The following is a 27,557-nucleotide window of genomic DNA, read 5'->3' as shown; positions in this document are numbered from 1 at the left end:
GAGACCTATTGTTTATAGGTCTGGAGATAAAGTAGTGACTTCAGACATTAATGAACTTTATAAGAGAGTTATCCGTCGGAACAACAATCTTGCCTATCTATTAAAAAGAAGTGAATTAGCGCCAGCAGATTTAGTAATGTGCCAGGAAAAATTGGTACAAGAAGCCGTGGATACACTTCTTGATAGTGGGTCCCGCGGGCAACCGACGAGGGATGGTCACAATAAAGTATACAAATCACTTTCAGATGTAATTGAAGGTAAAGAGGGAAGGTTTCGCGAGACTCTGCTTGGGAAACGGGTCGATTACTCGGGGCGTTCTGTCATTGTTGTGGGTCCTTCGCTTTCATTACATCAATGTGGATTACCTCTAGAGATAGCAATAAAGCTTTTTCAGCTATTTGTAATTCGCGATTTAATCACGAAACGCGCCACTTCTAATGTAAGGATTGCTAAAAGGAAAACTTTGGGAAAAAGAACCCATTGTATGGGAAATACTTCAAGAAGTTATGCGGGGACATCCTGTACTGTTAAATAGAGCACCTACCCTGCATAGATTAGGCATACAGGCCTTTCAACCCACTTTAGTAGAGGGGCGTACTATTTCTTTACACCCATTAGTGTGTAAGGGTTTCAATGCGGACTTTGATGGAGATCAAATGGCTGTTCATCTACCTTTATCCTTGGAAGCTCAGGCAGAAGCCCGTTTACTTATGTTTTCTCATATGAATCTCTTATCTCCCGCTATTGGGGATCCTATTTGCGTACCAACCCAAGACATGCTTATCGGGCTTTATGTATTAACGATTGGAAAGCGTCGAGGTATTTGTGCAAATAGATATAATAGTTGCAGAAACTACCCAAATCTAAAAGTAAATTACAATAATAATAATAATTTTAAATATAGGAAAGATAAAGAACCCCATTTTTCTAGTTCTTATGATGCACTGGGAGCTTATAGACAAAAACTAATCAGTTTAGATAGTCCCTTGTGGCTACGATGGAACCTGGATCAACGCGTCATTGGGTCAAGAGAAGTTCCGATTGAAGTTCAATATGAATCTTTGGGGACTTATCATGAGATTTATGCCCACTATCTAATAATGGGAAATAGAAAAAAAGAAATTCGTTCGATATACATTCGAACCACTCTTGGTCATATTTCTTTTTATAGAGAAATAGAGGAAGCCATACAAGGATTTAGTCAGGCCTATTCATACACTACCTAAACAAGAAAGTTAGATTCGGCGATGCCCCTCCCCTTTCGGGGGGCATTCCGATTTCCCTAGTATCATCATTATTTGCCACGCGAATCCAGATTGAGATTGAGGCAATTAAGTTAATTAAATTTTCGAATCACTGACTCAGGCCCATTGTCGAATCCTACTCAGCAATTGTCGAATCCTACTCAGCCGAAAAGGGGGTACTTATGTATGGCGGAACGGGCCAATCTGGTCTTTCATAATAAAGAGATAGACGGAACTGGTATGAAACGACTTATTAGCAGATTAATAGATCATTTTGGAATGGGATATACATCCCATATACTGGATCAACTAAAGACTCTGGGCTTCCATCAAGCCACTACTACATCGATTTCGTTAGGAATCGAGGATCTTTTAACAATACCCTCTAAGGGATGGTTAGTCCAAGACGCGGAACAACAGAGTTTTCTTTTGGAGAAACACTATTATTATGGGGCTGTACACGCGGTAGAAAAATTACGCCAATCTGTTGAGATATGGTATGCGACAAGTGAATATTTGAAACAAGAAATGAATTCAAATTTTCGGATAACGGATCCTTCTAATCCAGTCTATCTAATGTCTTTTTCAGGAGCCAGAGGAAATGCATCTCAAGTACACCAATTAGTAGGTATGAGAGGATTAATGTCGGACCCTCAAGGACAAATGATTGATTTACCTATTCAAAGCAATTTACGCGAGGGACTTTCTTTGACAGAATATATAATTTCCTGCTATGGAGCCCGCAAAGGGGTTGTAGATACTGCTGTGCGAACAGCAGATGCTGGATATCTTACACGTAGACTTGTTGAAGTAGTTCAACATATTATTGTGCGTAGAAGAGATTGTGGTACTATCCGAGGTATTTCTGTAAGTCCTCAAAATGGGATGACGGAAAAACTTTTTGTCCAAACACTAATTGGTCGTGTATTAGCAGACGATATATATATCGGTTCACGATGCATTGCCGCGCGAAATCAAGATATTGGAATTGGATTAGTCAATCGATTCATAACTGCCTTTCGAGCACAACCATTTCGAGCACAACCAATATATATTAGAACCCCCTTTACTTGCCGAAGCACTTCTTGGATCTGTCAATTATGCTATGGCCGGAGTCCTACTCATAGTGATCTGGTCGAATTGGGAGAAGCCGTAGGTATTATTGCAGGTCAATCAATTGGGGAGCCAGGGACTCAACTAACATTAAGAACTTTTCATACTGGCGGAGTATTCACAGGGGGTACTGCCGACCTTGTACGATCCCCTTCGAATGGAAAAATAAAATTCAATGAGAATTTGGTTCACCCCACACGTACCCGTCATGGGCAGCCTGCTTTTCTATGTTATATAGACTTGCATGTAACTATTCAGAGTCAAGATATTCTATATAGTGTGAATATTCCCTCAAAAAGCTTGATTCTAGTGCAAAATGATCAATATGTAAAATCCGAACAAGTAATTGCGGAGATTCGTGCCGGAACGTCCACTTTACATTTTAAAGAAAGGGTACAAAAGCATATTTATTCTGAATCAGACGGCGAAATGCACTGGAGTACTGATGTTTACCATGCGCCCGAATATCAATATGGTAATCTTCGCCGATTACCAAAAACAAGCCATTTATGGATATTGTCAGTAAGTATGTGCAGATCCAGTATAGCGTCTTTTTCACTCCACAAGGATCAAGATCAAATGAATACTTATGGTAAAAAAGATAGGGAAATTCTTGATTATTCAACGTCGGATCGAATCATGTCCAATGGCCATTGGAATTTTATCTATCCTTCTATTTTTCAAGATAATTCAGATTTGTTGGCGAAAAAGCGAAGAAATAGGTTCGTCATTCCATTACAATATCATCAAGAACAAGAGAAAGAACTAATATCCTGTTTTGGGATTTCGATTGAAATCCCCCTTATGGGTGTTTTACGTAGAAATACTATTTTTGCTTATTTTGACGATCCCCGATACAGAAAAGATAAAAAGGGTTCAGGAATTGTTAAATTTAGATATAGGACCCTAGAAGAAGAATATAGGACTCGAGCGGAAGACTCAGAAGAGGAATATGAGACCCTAGAAGACGAATACAGGACCCGAGAGGACGAATATGAATATGAAACCCTAGAAGAATCTAAATATGGAATCCTAGAAGACGAATACGAATATGAAACCCTAGAAGACGAATATGGGAGCCCAGAAAACGAATATGGGAACCCAGAGAACGAATATAGGACTTTAGAGAAAGACTCAGAAGAGGAATATGGGAGCCCAGAGAGCAAATATAGGACCCAAGAGGACGAATATGGAACTCTAGAGGAAGACTCAGAAGACGAATATGGCAGCCCCGGGGAAAGCGCAGAGGAAAAATATGGTACTTTAGAGGAAGACTCAGAAGAAGATTCAGAGGACGAATACGAGAGCCCAGAGGAAGATTCCATCTTAAAAAAAGAGGGTTTGATTGAGCATCGAGGAACAAAAGAATTTAGTCTAAAATACCAAAAAGAAGTAGATCGGTTTTTTTTCATTCTTCAAGAACTTCATATCTTGCCGAGATCTTCATCCCTAAAGATACTTGACAATAGTATTATTGGAGTGAATACACAACTCACAAAAAATACAAGAAGTCGACTAGGCGGACTGGTCCGAGTGAAGAGAAAAAAAAGCCATACGGAACTCAAAATATTTTCCGGAGATATTCATTTTCCTGAAGAGGCGGATAAGATATTAGGTGGCTGTTTGATACCGCCAGAAAGACAAAAAAAAGATTCTAAGGAATCAAAAAAAAGGAAAAATTGGGTCTATGTTCAACGGAAAAAAATTCTCAAGAGCAAGGAAAAGTATTTTGTTTCCGTTCGCCCTACAGTGGCATATGAAATGGACGAAGGAAGAAATTTAGCAACACTTTTCCCGCAGGATCTCTTGCAAGAAGAAAATAATCTCCAAATTCGACTTGTCAATTTTATTTCTCATGAAAATAGCAAGTTAACTCAAAGAATTTATCACACAAATAGTCAATTTGTTAGAACTTGCTTAGTAGTGAATTGGGAACAAGAAGAAAAAGAAAAGGCTGGTGCTTCCCTTGTTGAGGTAAGAGCAAATGATCTTATTCGCGATTTCCTAAGAATTGAGTTAGTCAAGTCCACTATTTCGTATACACGAAAAAGGTATGGTAGGACAAGTGCAGGACCGATTCCCCATAATAGGTTAGATCGCGCCAATATCAATTCTTTTTATTCCAAGGCGAAGATTGAATCACTTAGCCAACATCCAGAAGCTATTGGCACTTTGTTGAATCGAAATAAAGAATACCACTCTTTGATGATTTTGTCGGCATCCAACTGTTCTCGAATTGGTTTATTCAAGAATTCAAAACATCCCAATGCGATAAAAGAATGGAATCCTAGAATTCCTATTCGAGAAATTTTTGGGCCCTTAGGCGCTATTGTAGCTAGTATATCGCATTTTTCTTCATCTTACTATTTACTAACGCATAATAAAATCCTGTTAAAAAAATATTTGTTCGTTGACAATTTAAAACAAACCTTCCAAGTACTTCAAGAACTTAAATACTCTTTAATAGATGAAAATAAAAGGATTTCTAATTTCGATAGTAACATAATGTTGGATCCATTCCTTTTGAATTGTCACTTTGTCCATCATGATTCTTGGGAAGAGACATTGGCAATAATTCACCTTGGACAATTTATTTGTGAAAATGTATGTCTATTTAAATCGCACATAAAAAAATCCGGTCAAATTTTCATTGTAAATATGAATTCCTTTGTTATAAGAGCAGCTAAACCTTATTTGGCCACTACAGGAGCAACTGTTAATGGTCATTATGGAGAAATCCTTTACAAGGGAGATAGGTTAGTTACGTTTATATATGAAAAATCGAGATCTAGTGACATAACGCAAGGTCTTCCAAAAGTGGAACAAATCTTTGAAGCGCGTTCAATTGATTCATTATCCCCGAATCTCGAAAGGAGAATTGAGGATTGGAATGAGCGTATACCAAGAATTCTTGGGGTCCCTTGGGGATTCTTGATTGGAGCTGAGCTAACCATAGCCCAAAGTCGTATCTCTTTGGTTAATAAAATCCAAAAGGTTTATCGATCCCAAGGGGTACAGATCCATAATAGACATATAGAGATTATTATACGCCAAGTAACATCAAAAGTGCGGGTTTCCGAAGATGGAATGTCTAATGTTTTTTCGCCTGGGGAATTAATCGGACTATTGCGAGCGGAACGAGCAGGACGAGCTTTGGATGAATCGATCTATTATCGGGCAATCTTATTGGGAATAACAAGGGCTTCCCTGAATACCCAAAGTTTCATATCTGAAGCAAGTTTTCAAGAAACTGCTCGAGTTTTAGCAAAAGCTGCCCTACGAGGTCGCATTGATTGGTTGAAAGGCTTGAAAGAAAACGTAGTTCTGGGGGGGATTATACCTGTTGGTACCGGATTCCAAAAATTTGTGCATCGTTCCCCACAAGACAAGAACCTTTATTTCGAAATAAAAAAAAAAAATCTATTCGCGTCGGAAATGAGAGATTTTTTGTTTCTCCATACAGAATTAGTTTCTTCAGATTCTGACGTAACAAACAATTTTTATGAGACATAAGAACCCCCATAAAAATATTTTTTACTTTACTAGACTTTTGATACTTAGAACACTAACAGGTCAAATTTTAGATTTTTAAGATTTTTATTTTAATAAGTAAAACAAGTCAGTTAATTCATTAAGGTGGTTATGTTTATACCATGTATCAATGGCCAACTCTTATCTTAGTACAAGGTTCTCTCGGAACAATTATTATTTATTTCAAGCTATTTCGGATCTTTCTTAATCTTCAAAAAGAACTAAATTCCGTAATGGAATGGTAGGATTAAAAAAAAGGAAGTGTGGAAAAAATGACAAGAAGATATTGGAACATTAATTTGAAAGAGATGATAGAAGCAGGAGTTCATTTTGGTCATGGTATTAAGAAATGGAATCCTAAAATGGCCCCTTACATTTCGGCAAAGCGTAAAGGTACTCATATTATAAATCTCGCTAGAACGGCTCGTTTTTTATCAGAAGCTTGTGATTTAGTTTTTGATGCAGCAAGTCAGGGAAAAAGTTTCTTAATTGTTGGTACCAAAAAAAGAGCAACAGATTTAGTAGCATCAGCTGCAATAAGGGCTCGTTGTCATTATGTTAATAAAAAGTGGTTCAGTGGTATGTTAACGAATTGGTCGATTACGAAAACTAGACTTTCTCAATTTAGAGACTTAAGAGCAGAAGAAAAAATGGGAAAATTCCACCATCTCCCAAAAAGAGATGTGGCAATCTTGAAGAGAAAATTATCTACTTTGCAAAGGTATCTCGGCGGGATCAAATATATGACGAGATTGCCAGACATTGTGATCGTCCTTGATCAGCAAAAAGAGTATATAGCTCTTCGGGAATGTGCCATTTTGGGGATTCCTACTATTTCTTTAGTCGATACAAATTGTGACCCGGATCTCGCGAATATATCGATTCCAGCCAACGATGACACTATGACTTCAATTCGATTGATTCTTAACAAATTAGTATTTTCAATTTGTGAGGGCCGTTCTCTCTATATAAGAAATCGTTGATTAAGAATATATAGTGAATTCTTGGGCAACTGCGTAAATTTATGGAATCACTTACTTTACTATATCTTTTTTTTTGCATAGAATTTTTTTTGCATAGAAAAAAGAAGGGGAATATTGATATATATTAGAGGGTATTGATATATATTATGATCTGATGTGCTTTCTTGGTATCCTAAATATAAGATTAATACTTCAAGTTGCTGAGTTGAGAAAGAGATGGTTGAATCAAAAGAATTCCTTTTTTGAAGTTCAATTTTTATCAGAGGACAATATGAATATTATACCTTGTTCCATTAAAACACTCAAGGGGTTATACGATATATCGGGTGTAGAAGTAGGCCAACACTTCTATTGGCAAATAGGAGGTTTCCAAATTCATGCCCAAGTACTCATCACTTCTTGGGTCGTAATTACTATCTTGCTAGGTTCAGTTGTCATAGCTGTTCGGAATCCACAAACCATCCCGACCGACGGTCAGAATTTTTTTGAATATGTCCTTGAGTTTATTCGAGACTTGAGCAAAACTCAGATTGGAGAAGAATATGGTCCCTGGGTTCCCTTTATTGGAACTATGTTCCTTTTTATTTTTGTTTCGAATTGGTCGGGTGCTCTTTTACCTTGGAAAATTATAGAGTTACCCCATGGGGAATTAGCAGCGCCCACGAATGATATAAATACTACTGTTGCTTTAGCTTTACTCACGTCAGCGGCATATTTTTATGCTGGTCTTAGCAAAAAAGGATTGAGCTATTTCGAGAAATATATTAAACCAACTCCAATCCTTTTACCAATTAACATCCTAGAAGATTTCACAAAACCATTATCGCTTAGCTTTCGACTTTTCGGGAATATATTGGCGGATGAATTAGTCGTTGTTGTTCTTGTTTCTTTAGTCCCCTTAGTAATCCCTATACCGGTCATGTTTCTTGGATTATTTACAAGCGGTATTCAAGCTCTTATTTTTGCAACATTAGCCGCAGCCTATATAGGTGAATCCATGGAGGGTCATCATTGAATTGACTCTTTTTGGAAATAGTATTTTTTTTTTTTGCAGCTTAGCTCAATTCATGCATGGTTCCAGATAATCTGCTTGGTTGCAAAAAAATAGTTAGAAATGCGTATGAATATATAGCCTAGAGTTGTAGGAGAGAGAATAGAATAGACTATATTATGGAATTTTCAAAGTATATATGCATTAAGGAGGGTGGAGTCAGGCTAGATCTATACTATAATATCCTTAATGTCTATAAGTGGAGTCCTCTTTTATGCAGGTTTCCACTTTAAGCAATGATTTTAGAATCCGATTCAATAGAAAATGAGAAAATATGCAAACAAAATAGAAGAAACAAATGTATATATATAGGATATTATATTATATATTCCTAGGTTAGATTCATTATCTAATCCGATATATGGATATGGAATTCCCTTCTATGTAGTTCGGACAATTCACATTATCATTTCAATTTGATTTCAATTTGTACTTTTTAGTTACTTTACTTCTCCCCAATAGAGCTTAGAAGTAAGAATTTATTGGTTGATTGTATCCTTAACCATTTCTTTTTTTTGACACGAGGAACTACTCACCATGAATCCACTAATTGCTGCTGCTTCTGTTATTGCTGCTGGATTGGCCGTAGGGCTTGCTTCTATTGGACCTGGAGTTGGTCAAGGTACTGCTGCAGGACAAGCTGTAGAAGGTATTGCGAGACAGCCAGAAGCAGAAGGTAAAATACGAGGTACTTTATTGCTTAGTCTAGCTTTTATGGAAGCTTTAACAATTTATGGACTAGTTGTGGCACTAGCGCTTTTATTTGCGAACCCTTTTGTTTAATCTTAAAAAAAAAATTCTTTCGATTTCGATTAGATACTTTTTTCTTTTTTTAGTAAATTGGTATTTGCTTCCACAATTCCAATTATATCAATACTTTATTTAATTTACTCCTATTTATTACTCCTGGAATTATCTATTTATCGGGACAGATAATACCCCATTCTAGGAAGGGCTGAGTTGAGTATTATTAATTTAGAAGATATGCTCACCTTCTTATTTCCCGTCCTTAGTTTAGGAAAGTGGAAAGTTTTTTCCTTTTATTTTAGGAATTTTGGGAACAGAACATTTCAACAAAGGAAGTCTTTCACCGGTCAAACAAGACGTAAGACTTAATCTAAAAGAAATTACTAGATTGAATCTATTTGCATTAAAAAAACCGATCAAAAAAGGGCGAGCGAAGTAAGTGATCGAAAAACTTTGTTCTTTGTTCGTCCTATCTATAAGAGGAGAGCATATGAAAAATGTAACCCATTCTTTCGTTTTTTTAGCTCACTGGCCATCCGCTGGCAGTTTCGGGCTTAATACCGATATTTTAGCAACAAATCTAATAAATCTAACTGTAGTGGTTGGTGTTTTGATTTTTTTTGGAAAGGGAGTGTGTGCGAGTTGTCTATTTCAAGAATAGATTGGATCTATCCGGCTGCACTTTATAATATTTTTTAGTATTTTTCGGATAAATAAGAAAAGGGTGCACGATCTCGACGAATTACTTCTGAATAAATTCAGAAATCATATGGAAGAACCATAGCATTTCGCGACTCATTGGTAAATCAACTTTGATTCTCTATAAACCAAGAATGTGAGACCATTAACACGGTTAAAGCTAAACTGCTTGAAGTCCAGGCAAAAAGAGGTACTCTTTCTACAACTATATTAGTATTAGTACCAATTTAAACGGGAAATAGCTAATGTAAAATTTATCTGATATAGAACACTCATATCGATAAAATGGTTTGAACTATTTACTAGAAAAAAAAGGGGGCACCCTGCCCTTTTTTAACCAATGCCGAATCGACGACCTATGTATAAAAAAGAGAAATTTTTTGGATTTGAAGAAAAAAAAAATAAAAAAGAATTCTATTAATTTTCATTTTCCATTTATTTAGTTAGTTTTTCTTAATGAAATTGAAATTATTAACTAGAGGGCAAATAAAAATAAAGAAACAACTTTGCTGACCATGATATATTTTTATCTAGGCGGAAGAGTCCTCTTAATATTTATCTAGTCTTATATAGGTTTCGGTATATTGAAATATAAACATAAAAAAGAAGATAGAGGATAGGCTCATTACTTAAAAAAAAGATATGGAAATAGCTATAGAAAAAAAAAAAGGAGCGTGAGAGCCAAATGAATCGAAAGATTCATGTTTGGTTCGGGAAGAGATCATAAAAGTTGTAAACTTACAAAATAATCTACTTTCATTAAAAGATTTATTAGATAATCGAAAACAGAGGATCTTGAGTACTATTCGAAATTCAGAAGAATTGCGTAGAGGGACCATTGAGCAACTCGAAAAAGCTCGGATTCGATTACAGAAAGTCGAACTAGAAGCGGATGAGTATCGAATGAATGGATACTCTGAGATAGAACGAGAAAAAGCAAATTTGATTAATGCTACTTCTATTAGTTTGGAACAATTGGAAAAGTCTAAAAACGAAACCCTTTATTTTGAAAAACAAAGGGCAATGAATCAGGTCCGACAGCGGGTTTTCCAACAGGCCGTACAAGGAGCTCTAGGAACTCTGAATAGTTGTTTGAATACCGAGTTACATTTCCGTACGATTCGTGCTAATATTGGCATTCTCGGGTCCCTGGAATGGAAGAAATAATTAAATTAATTAGGCCTTGAACTTCTACTTTCGTTTAGAATTTAGGCATTATTTTTCCCCTTGCTTCCGAAAAAAGAGTCAAGAAACACTAATGGCAACCCTTCGAGTCGACGAAATTCATAAAATTCTCCGCGAACGTATTGAACAATATAATAGGAAAGTAGGGATTGAGAATATAGGTCGCGTAGTTCAAGTGGGGGATGGGATTGCTCGTATTATAGGTCTTGGTGAAATAATGTCAGGTGAATTAGTCGAATTTGCAGAAGGTACTAGGGGTATTGCTCTGAATTTGGAATCCAAAAATGTTGGGATTGTATTAATGGGCGATGGGTTGATGATACAAGAGGGAAGTTTTGTAAAAGCAACAGGAAGAATTGCTCAGATACCCGTGAGTGAGGCTTACTTGGGTCGTGTTGTAAATGCTCTGGCTAAACCTATTGATGGGAAAGGCGAAATTATAGCTTCCGAATCTCGCTTAATTGAATCTCCTGCTCCAAGTATAATTTCCAGGCGTTCCGTATACGAACCTCTTCAAACAGGGCTTATTGCTATCGATTCGATGATCCCTATAGGGCGCGGTCAGCGAGAGTTAATTATTGGGGACAGACAGACTGGCAAAACAGCAGTAGCCACAGATACAATTCTCAATCAAAAAGGGCAAGGTGTAATATGTGTTTATGTAGCTATCGGTCAAAGAGCATCCTCCGTAGCTCAAGTAGTAACTACTTTCCATGAGGAGGGGGCCATGGAATACACTATTGTAGTAGCTGAAATGGCGGATTCACCTGCTACATTACAATACCTCGCTCCTTATACGGGAGCAGCCCTGGCTGAGTATTTTATGTACCGCGAACGGCATACTTTAATAATTTATGATGATCTCTCCAAACAGGCACAAGCTTATCGCCAAATGTCCCTTCTATTAAGAAGACCTCCCGGACGTGAGGCTTATCCAGGGGATGTTTTTTATTTGCATTCACGCCTTTTAGAAAGAGCCGCTAAATTAAATTCTCTTTTAGGCGAAGGAAGTATGACCGCTTTACCAATAGTTGAGACTCAATCTGGAGACGTTTCCGCCTATATTCCTACTAATGTAATCTCCATTACAGATGGACAAATATTCTTATCTGCGGATCTATTCAATGCCGGAATTCGACCCGCTATTAATGTGGGTATTTCTGTTTCCAGAGTAGGATCCGCGGCTCAAATTAAAGCCATGAAACAAGTAGCTGGCAAATCAAAATTGGAACTAGCGCAATTCGCAGAGTTACAAGCCTTTGCACAATTCGCCTCTGCTCTCGATAAAACAAGTCAGAATCAATTGGCAAGGGGTCGACGATTAAGGGAATTGCTTAAACAATCCCAGGCAAATCCTCTCCCAGTGGAAGAGCAGATAGCTACTATTTATACCGGAACAAGAGGATATCTTGATTCGTTAGAAATTGAACAGGTAAATAAATTTCTGGATGAGTTACGTAAACATCTAAAAGATACTAAACCTCAATTCCAAGAAATTATATCTTCTAGCAAGACATTCACCGAGCAAGCGGAAATCCTTTTGAAGGAAGCTATTCAGGAACAGCTGGAACGGTTTTCTCTTCAGTAACAAATAAATTTTGCATGTCTACTCTTGTTAGTAGAATAGGAATCGTTGAGAAAGCTTTTTCATTTGAATCATGCAAAAAAGTTTTCTTTGTTTTTAGTTTAGTATAGTTATTTAAAGAATAGATAGAAATAAGATTGCGTCCAATAGGATTTGAACCTATACCAAAGGTTTAGAAGACCTCTGTCCTATCCATTAGACAATGGACGCTTTTCTTTCATATTTTATTCTTTCTTTTATTTTTTTGCTTCTTCCGAGAAAAAACTGTTAGACCAAAACTCTTTTAGGAAATCAAAAAATCCAGATACAAATGCATGATGTATATATTATATCATGCATATATCATAAAGAAGGAGTATGGAGGCGGTAGTGGGAATCGAACCCGCAACCCCAAGGTTATGAGCCTTATGAGCTACCAAACTGCTCTATACTCTTAAACTAAAGAGGGGTAACTAGTGGATAAAAGAGGGTTGGATACGCCCCTCTACCAATATCTATACAAATAGAATAGTCCATTTATACAGAATGGTAAAGAGGGCTCCTCTATGATTATCAATTCCAGAAATCCATACAAATACGAAAGGGTATTTTATCCTTACCAACTGGATCTTGTTGCACCCGGTAACAAACATTCATAAACCATTTCTCGAAGTACGTGTCCGGATAGCCCAAAATGTCGATAGTTAGCTCTAGGTCTTCCGGTCAAAAAACAACGTCGATGAAGGCGTGTAGGTGCACTATTACGCGGTAGGGATTGCAATTTTTCTCGCATTTTCGTTTTTTCACTCAAACTCAAGGGAGAAACTTTGCTTCTTATCTTTTTTTTTAAAGATTGACGAATCAAATGATATTTCTGTTCTAATTTCTGCCGCTTCTTCTCCCTCTGAATCAAACTTTTTTTTGCCATAATGTGTCGTTGCTATTATTACCAAGTATACGGTTCTAATCCTAGATGGAAAAATAAATAGAAAAAGAAATCTAAAAAGGCAGATCCTCCCTCTCTATCAAGAGTAATGAACTAGGTGCTGATACAGTACAAAAAAACAAACTAAATTAACCAAACTTGCCTGATGTTGAGGCAATCAAGAAAGCTGCATAAGTGAATATATAACCCACGGAAAAGTGAGCTAATCCAACCAATCTTGCTTGCACAATGGAAAGAGCCACGGGCTTATCTCTCCAGCGAATTAAATTAGCTAAAGGTGTGCGTTCATGAGCCCATGCTAAAGTCTCAATTAATTCCTGCCAATACCCCCGCCAGGAAATTAAGAACATAAATCCAGTAGCCCAAACAAGATGTCCAAATAAGAACATCCACGCCCATACCGATAAACTATTCATCCCAAAAGGATTATATCCATTGATAAGTTGTGAAGAGTTTAACCATAGGTAATCTCTTAACCATCCCATCAAATAAGTGGAGGATTCATTAAATTGTGAAACGTTGCCCTGCCATAATGTGATATGTTTCCAATGCCAATAAAAAGTAACCCACCCAATGGTATTTAACATCCAGAAAACTGCCAAATAAAATGCGTCCCAAGCAGAAATATCACAAGTACCGCCGCGCCCTGGGCCGTCACAAGGAAAACTATATCCAAAATCCTTTTTATCTGGCATTAATTTGGAACCGCGTGCATCTAAAGCGCCCTTTACTAAAATCAATGTAGTTGTATGCAAACCTAGAGCAATAGCATGATGAACCAAGAAATCCCCAGGTCCTATTGTTAAGAAAAGCGAATTACTATTCTCATTAACAGCATTCAACCATCCGGGCAACCATAGGCTTCGACCCGCATTGAAAGCGGGGCCATTCGTTGAAGATAAGAGTATATCGAACCCATATGTCGTCTTGCCATGAGCAGATTGTATCCATTGGGCAAATATAGGTTCGATCAAGATTTGCTTTTCTGGAGTACCAAAAGCAAGCATGACGTCGTTATGAACATAAAGGCCCAAGGTATGGAATCCTAGAAAGAGGCTAGCCCAACTTAAATGAGATATGATAGCTTCTTTATGGTCTAACATTCTTGCCAATACATTATCCTCATTCTGTTCCGGATTGTAATCCCTAATGAAAAAAATAGCTCCATGAGCAAAAGCCCCTGTCATGATGAACCCTGCAATATATTGGTGATGAGTATATAAAGCAGCTTGAGTAGTAAAGTCTTGTGCTATGAATGCATAAGGAGGTAAAGAGTACATATGTTGAGCTACTAAGGAAGTAATAACCCCTAAAGAAGCTAGAGCAAGACCTAACTGAAAATGAATCGAATTGTTGATTGTGTCATAAAGGCCCTTATGCCCACGCCCTAATCGACCCCCCGGAGGAGTATGCGCTTCTAAAAGATCTTTAATACTGTGCCCAATTCCGAAGTTAGTTCGATACATGTGACCGGCAATGAGAAAAATAAATGCAATAGCTAAATGATGGTGAGCCATATCGGTCAGCCACAAACTTTGTGTTTGTGGATGGAATCCCCCAAGAAGAGTTAGAATGGCAGTTCCCGCTCCTTGAGCGGTACCAAATAAATGATTACTCGAATCAGGGTTTTGGGCATAAAGATTCCATTGACCCGTCAAAAGGGGTCCCAACCCCTGGGGATAGGGTAATACATCTAAGAAATTATTCCATCGAACGTACTCCCCCCTGGATGCGGGAATAGCAACATGAACTAAATGTCCTGTCCAAGCCAAAGAACTTACCCCGAAAAGTCCTGACAAATGATGATTGAGACGAGATTCCGCGTTTTTGAACCACGAAAGGCTTGGTTTCCATTTGGGTTGTAGATGTAACCAACCCGCTATTAAGGACAGCGTAGAAAGAAATAATAGAAAAAGAGCTCCAGTATAAAGATCCTCATTGGTGCGTAATCCTATTGTATACCACCACTGATAAACTCCAGAATAAGCAATATTCACTGGACCAGCAGCACCTCCTCGAGTAAAGGCTTCCACAGCGGGTTGACCAAAATGAGGATCCCAAATCGCATGAGCAATAGGTCTTACGTGTAAAGGATCCTGTATCCATGATTCAAAATTTCCTTGCCAAGCTACATGAAACAGATTTCCGGACGTCCATAGAAAGATTATTGCTAATTGCCCAAAGTGAGAAGCAAAAATGTTCTGATAAAGACGTTCTTCAGTAATATCATCATGACTTTCGAAATCATGTGCGGTAGCAATACCAAACCAAATACGACGAGTAGTGGGGTCCTGAGCTAAGCCTTGGCTAAACCTGGGAAATCTTAATTCCATAATGCCTTTCAAATCCTCCTAGCCACTATCCTACTGCAATAATTCTCGCTAAGAAGAATGCCCATGTCGTGGCAATTCCACCCAGAAGGTAATGGGTTACTCCTACAGCGCGTCCTTGTATAATGCTCAAGGCTCTAGGCTGAGTAGCAGGAGCAACTTTTAATTTGTTATGAGCCCAAACGATAGATTCAATGAGTTCTTGCCAATAACCACGGCCGCTGAATAAAAACATTAAACTGAAGGCCCAGACAAAATGAGCACCTAAGAAAAAAAGACCATATGCAGATAATGAAGAACCATAAGACTGAATGACTTGCGATGCCTGTGCCCACAAGAAATCTCGAAGCCACCCATTAATCGTAATGGAACTCTGTGCAAAGTTTCCCCCTGTAATATGAGTTACCACCCCTTGATCACTTATAGTACCCCAAACATCCGACTGCATTTTCCAACTGAAATGGAAAATGACTACCGAAATTGCATTGTACATCCAGAATAAACCTAAGAAAACATGATCCCAGGCGGATACTTGACATGTTCCCCCTCGGCCAGGCCCATCGCAAGGAAAGCGAAAACCTAGATTTGCTTTATCGGGTATCAAACGGGAACTCCGAGCAAATAAAACACCTTTCAAAAGTATTAATACAGTCACATGTATGGTAAATGCATGAATGTGATGGACTAAAAAATCTGCGGTTCCTAATGGAATAGGTAACAAAGCCACTTTGCCACCTACTGCTACTAACTCGCCGCCTCCCCACGTTAAGCTAGTACTTGTTGTTGCACCAGGAGCTGTTACGCCAGGCGCAGTAGCATGGATATTTTGTACCCATTGAGCAAAGATAGGTTGTAATTGTATGGCAGTATCCGAAAACATATCTTGTGGACGGCCTAAAGCACTCATGGTATCATTATGAATGTACAAGCCAAAACTGTGAAAACCTAGAAATATACATACCCAGTTAAGGTGGGATATGATTGCATCGCGGTGTCTAAGGACGCGATCTAATAGATCGTTGTATCGAGTAGTTGGATCATAGTCTCTTACCATAAAAATTGCTGCATGTGCAGCAGCACCGACTATTAGAAATCCGCCAATCCACATGTGGTGTGTGAACAAGGAAAGTTGTGTACCATAGTCAGTAGCTAGGTATGGATAGGGAGGCATAGAATACATATGATGAGCTACAACAATGGTTGTAGAGCCTAGCATAGCTAGGTTAAGAGATAATTGAGCATGCCATGACGTTGTTAAGATTTCATAAAGACCCTTATGGCCTTGTCCTGTAAATGGGCCCTTGTGAGCCTCCAAAATATCTTTAAGTCCATGGCCAATACCCCAATTGGTCCTATACATATGACCTGCGATTAGGAAAAGAATAGCAATAGCTAAATGATGGTGCGCAATATCGGTCAGCCAGAGACCACCGGTTACTGGATCTAGTCCTCCGCGAAAAGTCAGAAATTCTGCGTATTTGGACCAATTTAAAGTGAAAAAAGGGGTTGCTCCTTCGGCAAAACTAGGATAAAGTTGAGCCAAAAGGTCCCGATTCAAGATAAATTCATGAGGAAGTGGTATCTCTTTAGGATCCACCCCAGCGTCAAGAAATTGGTTAATTGGTAAAGATACATGAATTTGGTGCCCCGCCCAAGAAAGAGACCCAAGTCCTAATAATCCCGCTAAGTGGTGATTCAACATGGATTCTACATCTTGGAACCAGGCCAATTTGGGAGCGGCTTTGTGATAATGGAACCAACCAGCAAAAAGCATTAACGCTGCAAAAATCAATGCACCAATTGCAGTACAATAGAGTTGTAATTCACTAGTTATTCCAGATGCTCGCCAAAGCTGAAAAAAACCAGAGGTTATTTGGATTCCTCGGAAACCCCCGCCTACATCACCATTCAATATTTCTTGCCCTACTATAGGCCAAACTACCTGAGCACTGGGTCCAATGTGAGTAGGATCACTTAGCCATGCTTCATAATTGGAAAAACGGGCGCCATGAAAGTACATGCCACTCAACCAAAGAAAGATAATGGAAAGTTGCCCGAAATGAGCACTAAAGACTTTTCGAGAAATCTCCTCCAAATCACCAGTATGACTATCGAAATCGTGAGCATCAGCATGTAGGTTCCAGATCCAAGTGGTAGTATCAGGGCCCTTAGCTAGTGTTCTTGAGAAATGGCCGGGTCTGGCCCATTCCTCAAAAGATGTTTTTACAGGATCCCTATCCACAACAATTTTTACTTCTGGTTCCGGCGAACGAATAATCATTAAGTCCTCCTCTTTCCGGACAAGACATACAAAGAGACCCGCCAACTGTCTTTTTAGTGAATCTTTGAAAGATATATATTTTGAAAGATAGATTTTGAAAGATAGATTTTGAAAGATAGATATTGTGATTAGTTCTTTTCTTTACTATCTACCATCCTTCTATTTTTTTTTTAGTTATTCACTGGAGCAATTATATATTGAAGTCAATCCGAGGCAAGTGTTCGGGTCTATTATGACATAAAGATTAGGTGCCTAACGGACATTGTTTATCTTGAAAAACAAATATTTCTCGACGTAAGAAAAAAATCTTTTTTATTTTTAATTTAAGAAACTAGTGTATTTTTTTTGAGGGCATAAGCTCCTATCTATATCTACTTTCCTTGAGCATAATATAGGGTTTTTTATTTGATTCTAAATTCCAAGATAACTCATTAGAATTATTAATAAGATGGTCCTAATATATTAGCAATATTTAGATTGCCCCCTCTTTTTATTCACTTTATTACTTCTATTCTAGACCCTATCCCTATGGTTTATTCTTATGAAATATCATATAAAATAGAAGGTATAAGAAATGGATATAATGAAATTCTTGATTCGATCTTACGACCTAATTTATTTGATTAATGGATCAACAACCAAACCACCCATTTTATGAAAAAGAAGGAGCATGGTCTTATTCAAATTCAAAGCGCTTCGTAATCTTCAACCAGTTCTGTGCTTCAATATAATTTCCCGGAGTAAGCGCTATAGCTTGTTTCCAATATTCAGCAGCTTGATCAAACCAAGCTTCCGCAATTTCCGAATCACCCTGTAGAATGGCCTGTTCTCCTCGGTCGGAATAGGAAGTTCCTTCCCTTAGAACCGTACTTGAGAGTTTCCTACCTCATACGGCTCAGAAATTGCTATCTGAATTTCCCCTATCTTAACTGAATTCGATTTATCAAAAATCGATCCAATTTGTTCTTGGGTTAAGCAGAAGAAATTAATTACCTAAGTTTCAAACCCTAATTTTTATCAATAATCAGTTTGATCTTTTTTCCCACCTTCAGAAGAATGAAGCATAGATAGATATAGAGCCTTCGTTCAAATTTTCTGAGAGGTAACTATCCCGGTTTCATATATGAAATCTCTATAGAATCCTTGAAAAAGACTTTTTTCCATAAGAAAGAAAAAAGAACTTACTATCTTTGGGATCTGATACTACACCGCTGCTTAATCCCTTAGTGGATCGGCTCTATTACATAAGCGGATTCCTAAATTTTGCCCCATATCATGGGATAAGTAAGCAGTTTTTTTTAGTTGTATCGACCCAGTCGCTCACTAATTGATCTTTACGGTGCTTTCTCTATCAATTTGAGAAACTTTATCCATAGAGTAGTAGTATAGGCCATACTTTCTTCGTTTTTTGATTCTCGTGAAGTGTCCTTCCTTCCTACAGCTGATAGGGAAAAATCGTTGTTTTTACGATCCCTATGTAGAAAGCCCTTTTTTTCTAGTATTTACTAGAAAATTTGATCCTCTCTTTTTTTTTTTTCTTTCTATAGTGGAGATAGTCGCACGTAATGACAGATCACGGCCATATTATTAAAAGCTTGCGGTAAGAAGGGGTTTCGTTCTAGTGCCCGGAAATAATATTCCAAAGCCTTTGTATGCTCTCCATTGCTTGTGTGTATAAGGCCTATGTTATAGAGTATATAACTTCGATCATAGGGATCGATTTCTAGTCGCGTAGCTTCATAATAATTTTGCAAAGCTTCCGCATAATTTCCTTCGGATTGAGCCAACATCCGTTACGGTCGTTCATTCTATTCAAAAAATCTCCGTTCCAAAACCGTACATGAGGTTTTCATCTCATACGGCTCCTCCCTTCTGTACATAATAGTACTAAGCGAAATAATCTATAGAATCAAAATAGAATTAGTCCCGTCTCATTATGAACCGAAAGGGGCTGGTATTTTTCCAAGAAATCTCTAGCCAACCTTCCCAAAGAGGTTTTTCTTAACACCAATGAATTCTATTAATGCTAGAGGAAAACGATAGCTCCAATAATTTCTTTGTTCTCAACGCCTCCTATTTAGAGGAATTAGCTACTTCAACGATCTTTGATGGTTATAGGGGTATCCAAAGTACAAACCTGATGGTTGTTTGTTATCCCAACCATTCTTCCCAGCCCTGATACCGATCAGGAAAGGGGTAATTTCTAACAAAGTTTTTCTCTTGTTGATTCCTATTTCTAGGTGTGTAGTGCTTTTCTCCCCTATGCTGCCTACGGATACTAATAGAGTAGGATTGGCCTGTAATCCATACCATACCATATCCTGTAGGTGTAACCTTTCGCTCAATACTCAAATCTACAATTGAAGTATCTGAAGCCGCATCAATCGAGGATACACGACGGAAGGAATTGTTAGTTCGCCTCACCTTCCCGAAGCGTGGGTTTGTTTGCTTTACAAATTTGGTTCTCTCTATGCCAACCCCCCTCTCTTTTTCGTAAGACTGAGGTATAGGTAGGGCTAAAAAAAAGCAAAAAAAAGAGTCAAATCGCACCATCTCTATAATAAGTAAATGCCTTTTTTTCTCCTGAGGTTGTCGGAATTATTCGCAATAAAATATTGGCTACAATTGAGGAGGTCTTATCAATGAAATTTCCATTTCCACGGGATCTAGGCATAATTCCCAACCCATTCTATATAGAATTGTTTTCATTCCTTCACAAAATAACATAAAAACAAACACATTCGATTCTTATAATTATAAATAGATTGATCCATATGCTCTACTCTAAATCCATATGCTTTAAATGGATAAGAGATATGGATTTTCCGCTCAGCTCAAATTGTATCCTTTTCCTTCTGCTTGGACACGAAGAGATATGAAATATTTGACTAAGACTGGATTTCATTCCACTTTCCTATTTCTGAACAACAACTTATGTTATCAACTATTTCGTGTTTTCAAAGTTATTAATTGTCTCATACCCTATTTTTGATTTCGATAGTATGGTGTAGCGTATCTTATGCAAACGGAATTCTAAGGTTTCTTTATTTTATTATGCAATAAGAAGAATTCTTCCATTTTCTTTTTCTTTAGTTGCGGGAAAACCCAAATTAAAACTTTTATTTTATAGCGAGCGCAATTTCTAGTAAAAAATCCTGTATCCTTCCACTTAGATCAAAAGGAATTTTTCCAATAGAACTATGGAACCCCCGAGTGGTTGCGGTTGTACCTGTACTGCAGGAATAAGAAAACTCGCTATTCACTCAGTTTATTTTCCATAATAAGTTATGTAGGAGAGATGGCCGAGCGGTTCAAGGCGTAGCATTGGAACTGCTATGTAGACTTTTGTTTACCGAGGGTTCGAATCCCTCTCTTTCCGTTTTTCTTAATTCATCAACGTTAAGGATCACAATGTATCAAATCAAATAACAATTTTTTCCAGCAATAATATAATATCTTATATTATCTTATTTTGATTTAATAGAAATTAGAAATTCTCTATAGCAAATTACTGTGGTATGTAAAATACACATAGAGGAAAAAAGAAAAAAGGATCCTAATCCTAGGGTTAATCAATTTTAGCTAGTTGATGGGAAAATACAAATTAATGGTAATGGTCTTAGGGCGATTTAGTTCGGGGAAAGGGGAAGGGGAAGAAAATTCTATGAACCTTTCCTTTTTTCGTTAAGTTCAAGTCTGACGAGAGTAATATTCTACAACTAACAACTCATTTATTTTGAGACCGACCCACTTCCTATCTAGGATTTTATTTACTAGTCCTTTATATTCCAACGTGTCAATCGCCAAATGCTTTGGCAATTTCCCCGGGTCCGATGAAGCAATATAATTTTGAACCAGACCTTTTGATCTTTGGTTATCTTTCGTAGTAATAATATCTCGGGGTTTGCAACGAAAACTTGGTATATTGACTATACGACCATTAACTAAAATATGTCTATGGTTGACTAATTGGCGGGCCCCAGGAATGGTTGAAGCCATACCCAATCGAAAAAGGATATTATCCAAACGCATTTCAAGTAATTGTAGTAAAACCTGGCCTGTTGACCTTTTTGCTTTTCCAGCGATATGTACATATCTAAGTAATTGTCGTTCTGTCAGACCATAATGAAAACGCAATTTCTGTTTTTCTTGAAGACGAATACGATATTGCTCCTTTTTCCCAGAATTGAATTTTTTTTTAAGATTACTTCCGGATTTAGGTGTTTTTCTAGTGAGTCCTGGTAAAGCTCCCAGACGGCGTATTTTTTTTAAACGAGGTCCTCGATAACGGGACATGAAGACTCCTTTTTTTATTTTATTGAAATTTCATTTTACACAATTAATTTCATTGTATTTACATTACAGAATACATCGAAATTAAAACTGAATTAAACTACAGGATAAACAGAGTAAAATCAACTAAAGTACCCCAAAAAATGGAATTTCATCAAAATCTTTTTTTTTTGTATATATATTATTTATTTTATTGTTTTGTATCTAGCAAAATTGTAAGGTAAAAAACATAAAAGATCCTGGATTCTCCATTTAATTCGGAAAAAAAGAGATTCTTGTTCGTAGAACATCGATAGAGAAAAAAAAGCCGACTATCGGATTTGAACCGATGACCCTCGCATTACAAATGCGATGCTCTAACCTCTGAGCTAAGTGGGCTTACATAACGGAAATAGTGTAACAAATAGAAATAGGTATAGTATAGGAAATCCGTAAAATCTCAGATATTAGTTATTAATCTTAGCTATTAACTAGTTCTAAATTTGAAGTTATACTTATAAAAATAAAAAAATACTAAAACTTCTTAAAGATAAAGTTAGCTTGATATGCTTAACTATAGGATATTAAAAAATAAAATTATAGAATTTATTGGTATTTTCATTCGATCATTATAGACTTTATTATTTGTTAATAATTTGAGGATTAATATTTCACTAAGGGGAACATAGAGTCAGAGTAAATAAAATTGCTAATTCTGATTAGAAAAAAAGAATAAATATCAAGCGTTATAGTATAATTTTGAATACTATAAAAAAGTAAGACGGGAGGTGGGGGAGATAAAAACTTTTGGATATATTGATTCGGATTGAATTGCAAATACATCAAGGATAGAATCAATTCAATTCTGAATTGCAATAAGCAAGCGAGGTCTCTCAAATAGAGTCGAACTGAACTGCTAGACTACGTTGAGTGATGAACTCAATGATTCAAAAAAAAAACTAAGAGATGGATGAAATTACACAAGGAATCCTGGTCTCAAAGAAGAGGGAAATGGGGATATGGCGAAATCGGTAGACGCTACGGACTTGATTGTATTGAGCCTTGGTATGGAAACCTGCTAAGTGGTAACTTCCAAATTCAGAGAAACCCTGGAATTAAAAAAGGGCAATCCTGAGCCAAATCCGTGTTTTGAGAAAACAAGGGGTTCTCGAACTAGAATACAAAGGAAAAGGATAGGTGCAGAGACTCAATGGAAGCTGTTCTAACGAATCGAGTTAATTACGTTGTGTTGTTAGTGGAATTCCTTCTAGTTCTAAATTAGAGAAAGAGGGGTTTTATACCTTATACATTTAATAAACACGTATAGATACTGACATAGCAAACGATTAATCACAGAACTCATATTATATTCTAATTATAATATAGGTTCTTTATCTTTTTTAAAAATGAAATTAGAAATGATAATGATTATGAAATAAAAAACTCATATCATAATTTTTTTTTTTCATTATTGTGAATCCACTCCAATCGAATATTGAATAATCAAATTCTTCAATTAAAATTCAAAGTTTTCGAGATCTTTAAAAAAGTGGATTAATCGGACGAGGACAAAGAGAGAGTCCCATTCTACATGTCAATACTGACAACAATGAAATTTCTAGTAAAAGGAAAATCCGTCGACTTTATAAGTTGTGAGGGTTCAAGTCCCTCTATCCCCAAATCCTCTTTTATTCCCTAACTATACTATATTATTATTATTTATCCTCTTTTTTTTTTTCTTTTTATCAATGCACTTTTTTTTCTTTTTATCAATGCAATGGGTTTAAGATTCATTAGCTTTCTCATTCTACTCTTTCACAAAGGAATGCGAAGAGAACTCAATGGATCTTATCCTATTCATTGAATAGATTTCTTTTTTATTAGAGTATCGGCAAGAAATCTTGGTTATTCACTCTATTTTTAAGTTTTATTTAAGTAAACCATGCACAATGCATAGGACTACCCCCCCCATTTTCAAATTTAAAATTTGAAATACTTTAATTAATTTTTAGTCCTTTTAATTGACATAGATACAAATACTCTACTAGGATGATGCACAAGAAAAGGTCAGGATAGCTCAGTTGGTAGAGCAGAGGACTGAAAATCCTCGTGTCACCAGTTCAAATCTGGTTCCTGGCAGAGAAAAAAAAAAAAAAGATCCACCGAATAGGTATTGATCCAAATACCTCGAGATGGATTGTGATACATATTCATTAATAATATTTATTCATCTAAGTGGATAAATCTATAATATAAATATAGAGGCACTTCTTTTTCTTTTTAAAGAAGTTTTAAAATATATCTTTTCTTTATGATAAAGAAGGGGGTGAGATTCCCCTTTATTTTTTTGCGTTTCTTAATTTTGTATTCCGCTATTCCGACGAATATTTTTTTAGTCTTGCTTATCTTTATCTTATCTTATTTTCCTAGTTGTGCTAAGTAATGTGCGCGGTACAAAGTTCCTGGTAGAGAACTTCTTTGAGTCATCCTATTTTTCTGTTCATATGAAGGAAATTAATATGCGATTTTCAAAATAGGGGAATCCAAATGAAACCCTTTTTTTGCTCAGTCTATCTGGAATGCTTTTGTATAATTAGGAATTAATTATAAATAGGTATTCCGTTTCATCTAGGAAAAGAACCTAAAAATATTCCTTGACTTGAATAAAATCTGGAGTTGTGTTGTATAAGTGAGCATGAATTTCTTATCATTCAATGAGCATCTTGTATTTCATAAAAATTGGGGGTTATATAATCCTTACGTAAGGGCCAGCCTATCCAACTTTCAGGCATTAGGATACGTTTAAGGCGCGGATGATTATCATAAGAGATTCCCACCATATCATAAGATTCGCGTTCTTGAAAATCGGCACTTCTCCAAATCCAGAAGACAGACGGAATTCTAGGATTATCCTTTTGGGCAAAGACTTTTATGCAGACTTCTTCTGGATTATCTATACCATATTGTATTCTCGTAAGATGATACACGCTAGCTAAAGATCCACCGGGTGCTACATCATAAGCACATTGGGAGCGTAAATAATTGTAACCATATACATATAAAATGACAGCAATGGAATCCCAATCCCCTGCTTTTATTTGTAAAGTCTCTATTCCTCGGTGATCAAAGCCCAAAGATCTATGAACCACCTCATGTTTGACTAGCCAATTAGATAACCAACCCTGCTGCATTGTCTTCATCTCTCCCTCTTTGTATAAATATTTCACATTTCGGATGCAAGTTTGAAAGATTGCCCTGCTTTTTATTTTTCTACACAAAAGAGCCCCTCTCCTAATTCACTAATTTGTAGGAAGGTACTGAACTTTTGGATTTGAAAAAAGTTTCAGAAGATATATCTAATGTAGATGGTGATTGATAGAGCAATTCTTGCTCATAAGTTCCTGTATGAGTACTGCGCCTAACATAAAGCTTGTGACTGGTAGTAAAACATCTATTTTTATTTTGAGATAGAGTTTGATCCTCAACTATTTCTCGCGATATCTTCTTACGAAGTTTTGTTAGGGCATCTATAACTGCCTCCGGTTTAGGTGGGCAGCCCGGCAAGTAGACATCCACAGGAATTAACTTATCAACTCCCCGAACAGTACTATAGGAATCCGTACTGAACATTCCCCCTGTAATAGTACAGGCTCCCATAGCAATGACGTATTTTGGTTCAGGCATTTGCTCGTATAATCTCACTAAAGAGGGAGCCATTTTCATTGTTACCGTACCGGCTGTTAAAATTAGGTCTGCTTGCCTAGGACTTGATCTTGGTACCAATCCATAACGATCAAAGTCGAATCGTGAGCCTATTAATGAAGCAAATTCAATGAAACAACAACTGGTACCGTATAGAAGGGGCCATAAACTGGAGAGTCTTGACCAATTCGAAAGATCATTTGGTGTAGTTGAAATAACAGAATTGGAACTTGTTTGGTCAAGTAAGGGAAACTCAATCAAATTCATAACTGTCTCAATAGAATCTTTTCCTTCTTTTTTTTTGTCTAAATATTCAGTTAAGACCATTCCAAGGCTCCTTTTCGCCATGCATAAACTAAACCAACAACTAAGATAAGCACGAAAATCAAAGCTTCGATAAAAACGGATACACCCAATACGTCGAAACTCATTGCCCAAGGGTATAGAAAGACGGTTTCCACATCAAAAACAACAAAAACGAGCGCAAACATATAATAGCGTATTCGGAATTGTACCCAAGCCCCTCCCATGGGTTCTATACCCGATTCATAACTAGAAAGCTTCTCTGGTCCTTCACTAACCGGGGCTAAAAGTCCTGAAATCGAAAATGCCAAAATAGGAATAAGGCTTGCTATTATTAGAAATGTCCAAAAAATATCATATTCGTGAAGCAGAAACATAATGTACTCCCATTAATGTGGAATAGGCGGAACTTAAATTAGTCAATTCAATTCAGCATTGTCAATTTATCCAGAACTTCTCTCTTTTCCTCGGTGAAACAAGAATCTTTTTTGTTCAAACAAAAGCGCTTAGTTTAAGTTTAGCCTTTGTTTCCTCTGTGCTGCATCTTCTTTAAAGATTCATCCAATGGAATCCCAACTCCCTTTCTTTTGGATTTCCATTCTATTTAGATATGGTGTATGTAGATCTAATTCTTATATAAAGAAAACTTTCTCGTTTCACTTTGTCTCGCTTTCTCTAGAATCTCTAGAAAAAAGAATAGCTCTATCCTTTATTTAATATTTAATAATAAAATAATAAGAGACTATTAAATAAAAATGAGAATACTACTAAATTAGAACCTAATTAAGATAGTAGGACTAATCTATGCAGTATAATTAATGAGAAGTAATACTATAAAATAAAAATAAAGAACTCTATTTCAGAACTATGAGACAGAATATTCTGTTTTCTTATTTACTCTTTACTTTATTTTTTCTATTTAAAGTTGATCAATTTACATAATGTATCTATAAACAAAGTAATAAATATACTTAAAACAAAGTAGGAATTCGCAAAATGGATAAAATCATTGCAGTTATTATAGGGAAGTCTAGAGATATCCTATTTGAAGGAGGACGGGATTCAAATCAGGGAAAGGATCCTTTCTTCTATTGATTTGATAGAAATTCGTTTTTCTTTTCCTGTCTGTATGATTTTGATTTTCGATGAATGAGCCTTTGGTAATGCTTTTATCTCTATTCTATGTCGCAGGCGCCTATCCAGTCTATAAACAAATACTAATGAGAAAATGAAAACTATACTAAACTAAAGAAAACATAGGATAGAGATCCTAAAATCTAAAAAAGGGCATATTAGGGCTATACGGATTCGAACCGTAGACCTTCTCGGTAAAACAGATCAAACGGATTATTATCGAAATGATTTGAACTGTTTCAAAGACCCAACATGCATTTTTTTGCATTGGGCTCTTTCATAAACTGATTTAAAGATCAGTTAGTCCACCATAGTTTTTCTTTACGGAAAGATAATGAGATGGCTCCCTGTGCTCTGATTGATTTTTTGTATTATGATCTATCTAGGAGCAATACCAAAGTGTTTCAAAGGAGGATTACCTTGACTTAGGTCTGCCTCCGGTCTAAATTAAATCAACCTAAGTGAAATGGAG

At 36.7% G+C, this 27,557-nt stretch overlaps 4 non-coding genes across 4 annotated transcripts; 2 read left to right on the top strand and 2 right to left on the bottom strand.

Moving 5' to 3' along the window:
- Window positions 1–12,276: 12,276 nt before the first annotated feature.
- Window positions 12,277–12,348, bottom strand: TRNAR-UCU (transfer RNA arginine (anticodon UCU)). Its single transcript has one exon. It is a non-coding gene; the product is annotated as a tRNA-Arg (tRNA).
- An 8,618-nt stretch (window positions 12,349–20,966) lies between these two features.
- Window positions 20,967–21,053, top strand: TRNAS-GGA (transfer RNA serine (anticodon GGA)). The gene has a single exon. It is a non-coding gene; the product is annotated as a tRNA-Ser (tRNA).
- A 1,219-nt stretch (window positions 21,054–22,272) lies between these two features.
- Window positions 22,273–22,345, bottom strand: TRNAT-UGU (transfer RNA threonine (anticodon UGU)). The gene has a single exon. It is a non-coding gene; the product is annotated as a tRNA-Thr (tRNA).
- A 1,667-nt stretch (window positions 22,346–24,012) lies between these two features.
- On the top strand, window positions 24,013–24,085 carry TRNAF-GAA (transfer RNA phenylalanine (anticodon GAA)). The gene has a single exon. It is a non-coding gene; the product is annotated as a tRNA-Phe (tRNA).
- The last annotated feature ends 3,472 nt before the right edge of the window (window positions 24,086–27,557 follow it).

This window comes from Triticum urartu, unplaced genomic scaffold (genome assembly GCF_056163025.1).
Source record: "Triticum urartu cultivar PI428250 unplaced genomic scaffold, HENAU_Tu73 scaffold2, whole genome shotgun sequence".
NCBI lineage: Eukaryota > Viridiplantae > Streptophyta > Magnoliopsida > Poales > Poaceae > Triticum > Triticum urartu.
This window is presented reverse-complemented; position numbering and strand designations above follow the sequence as displayed.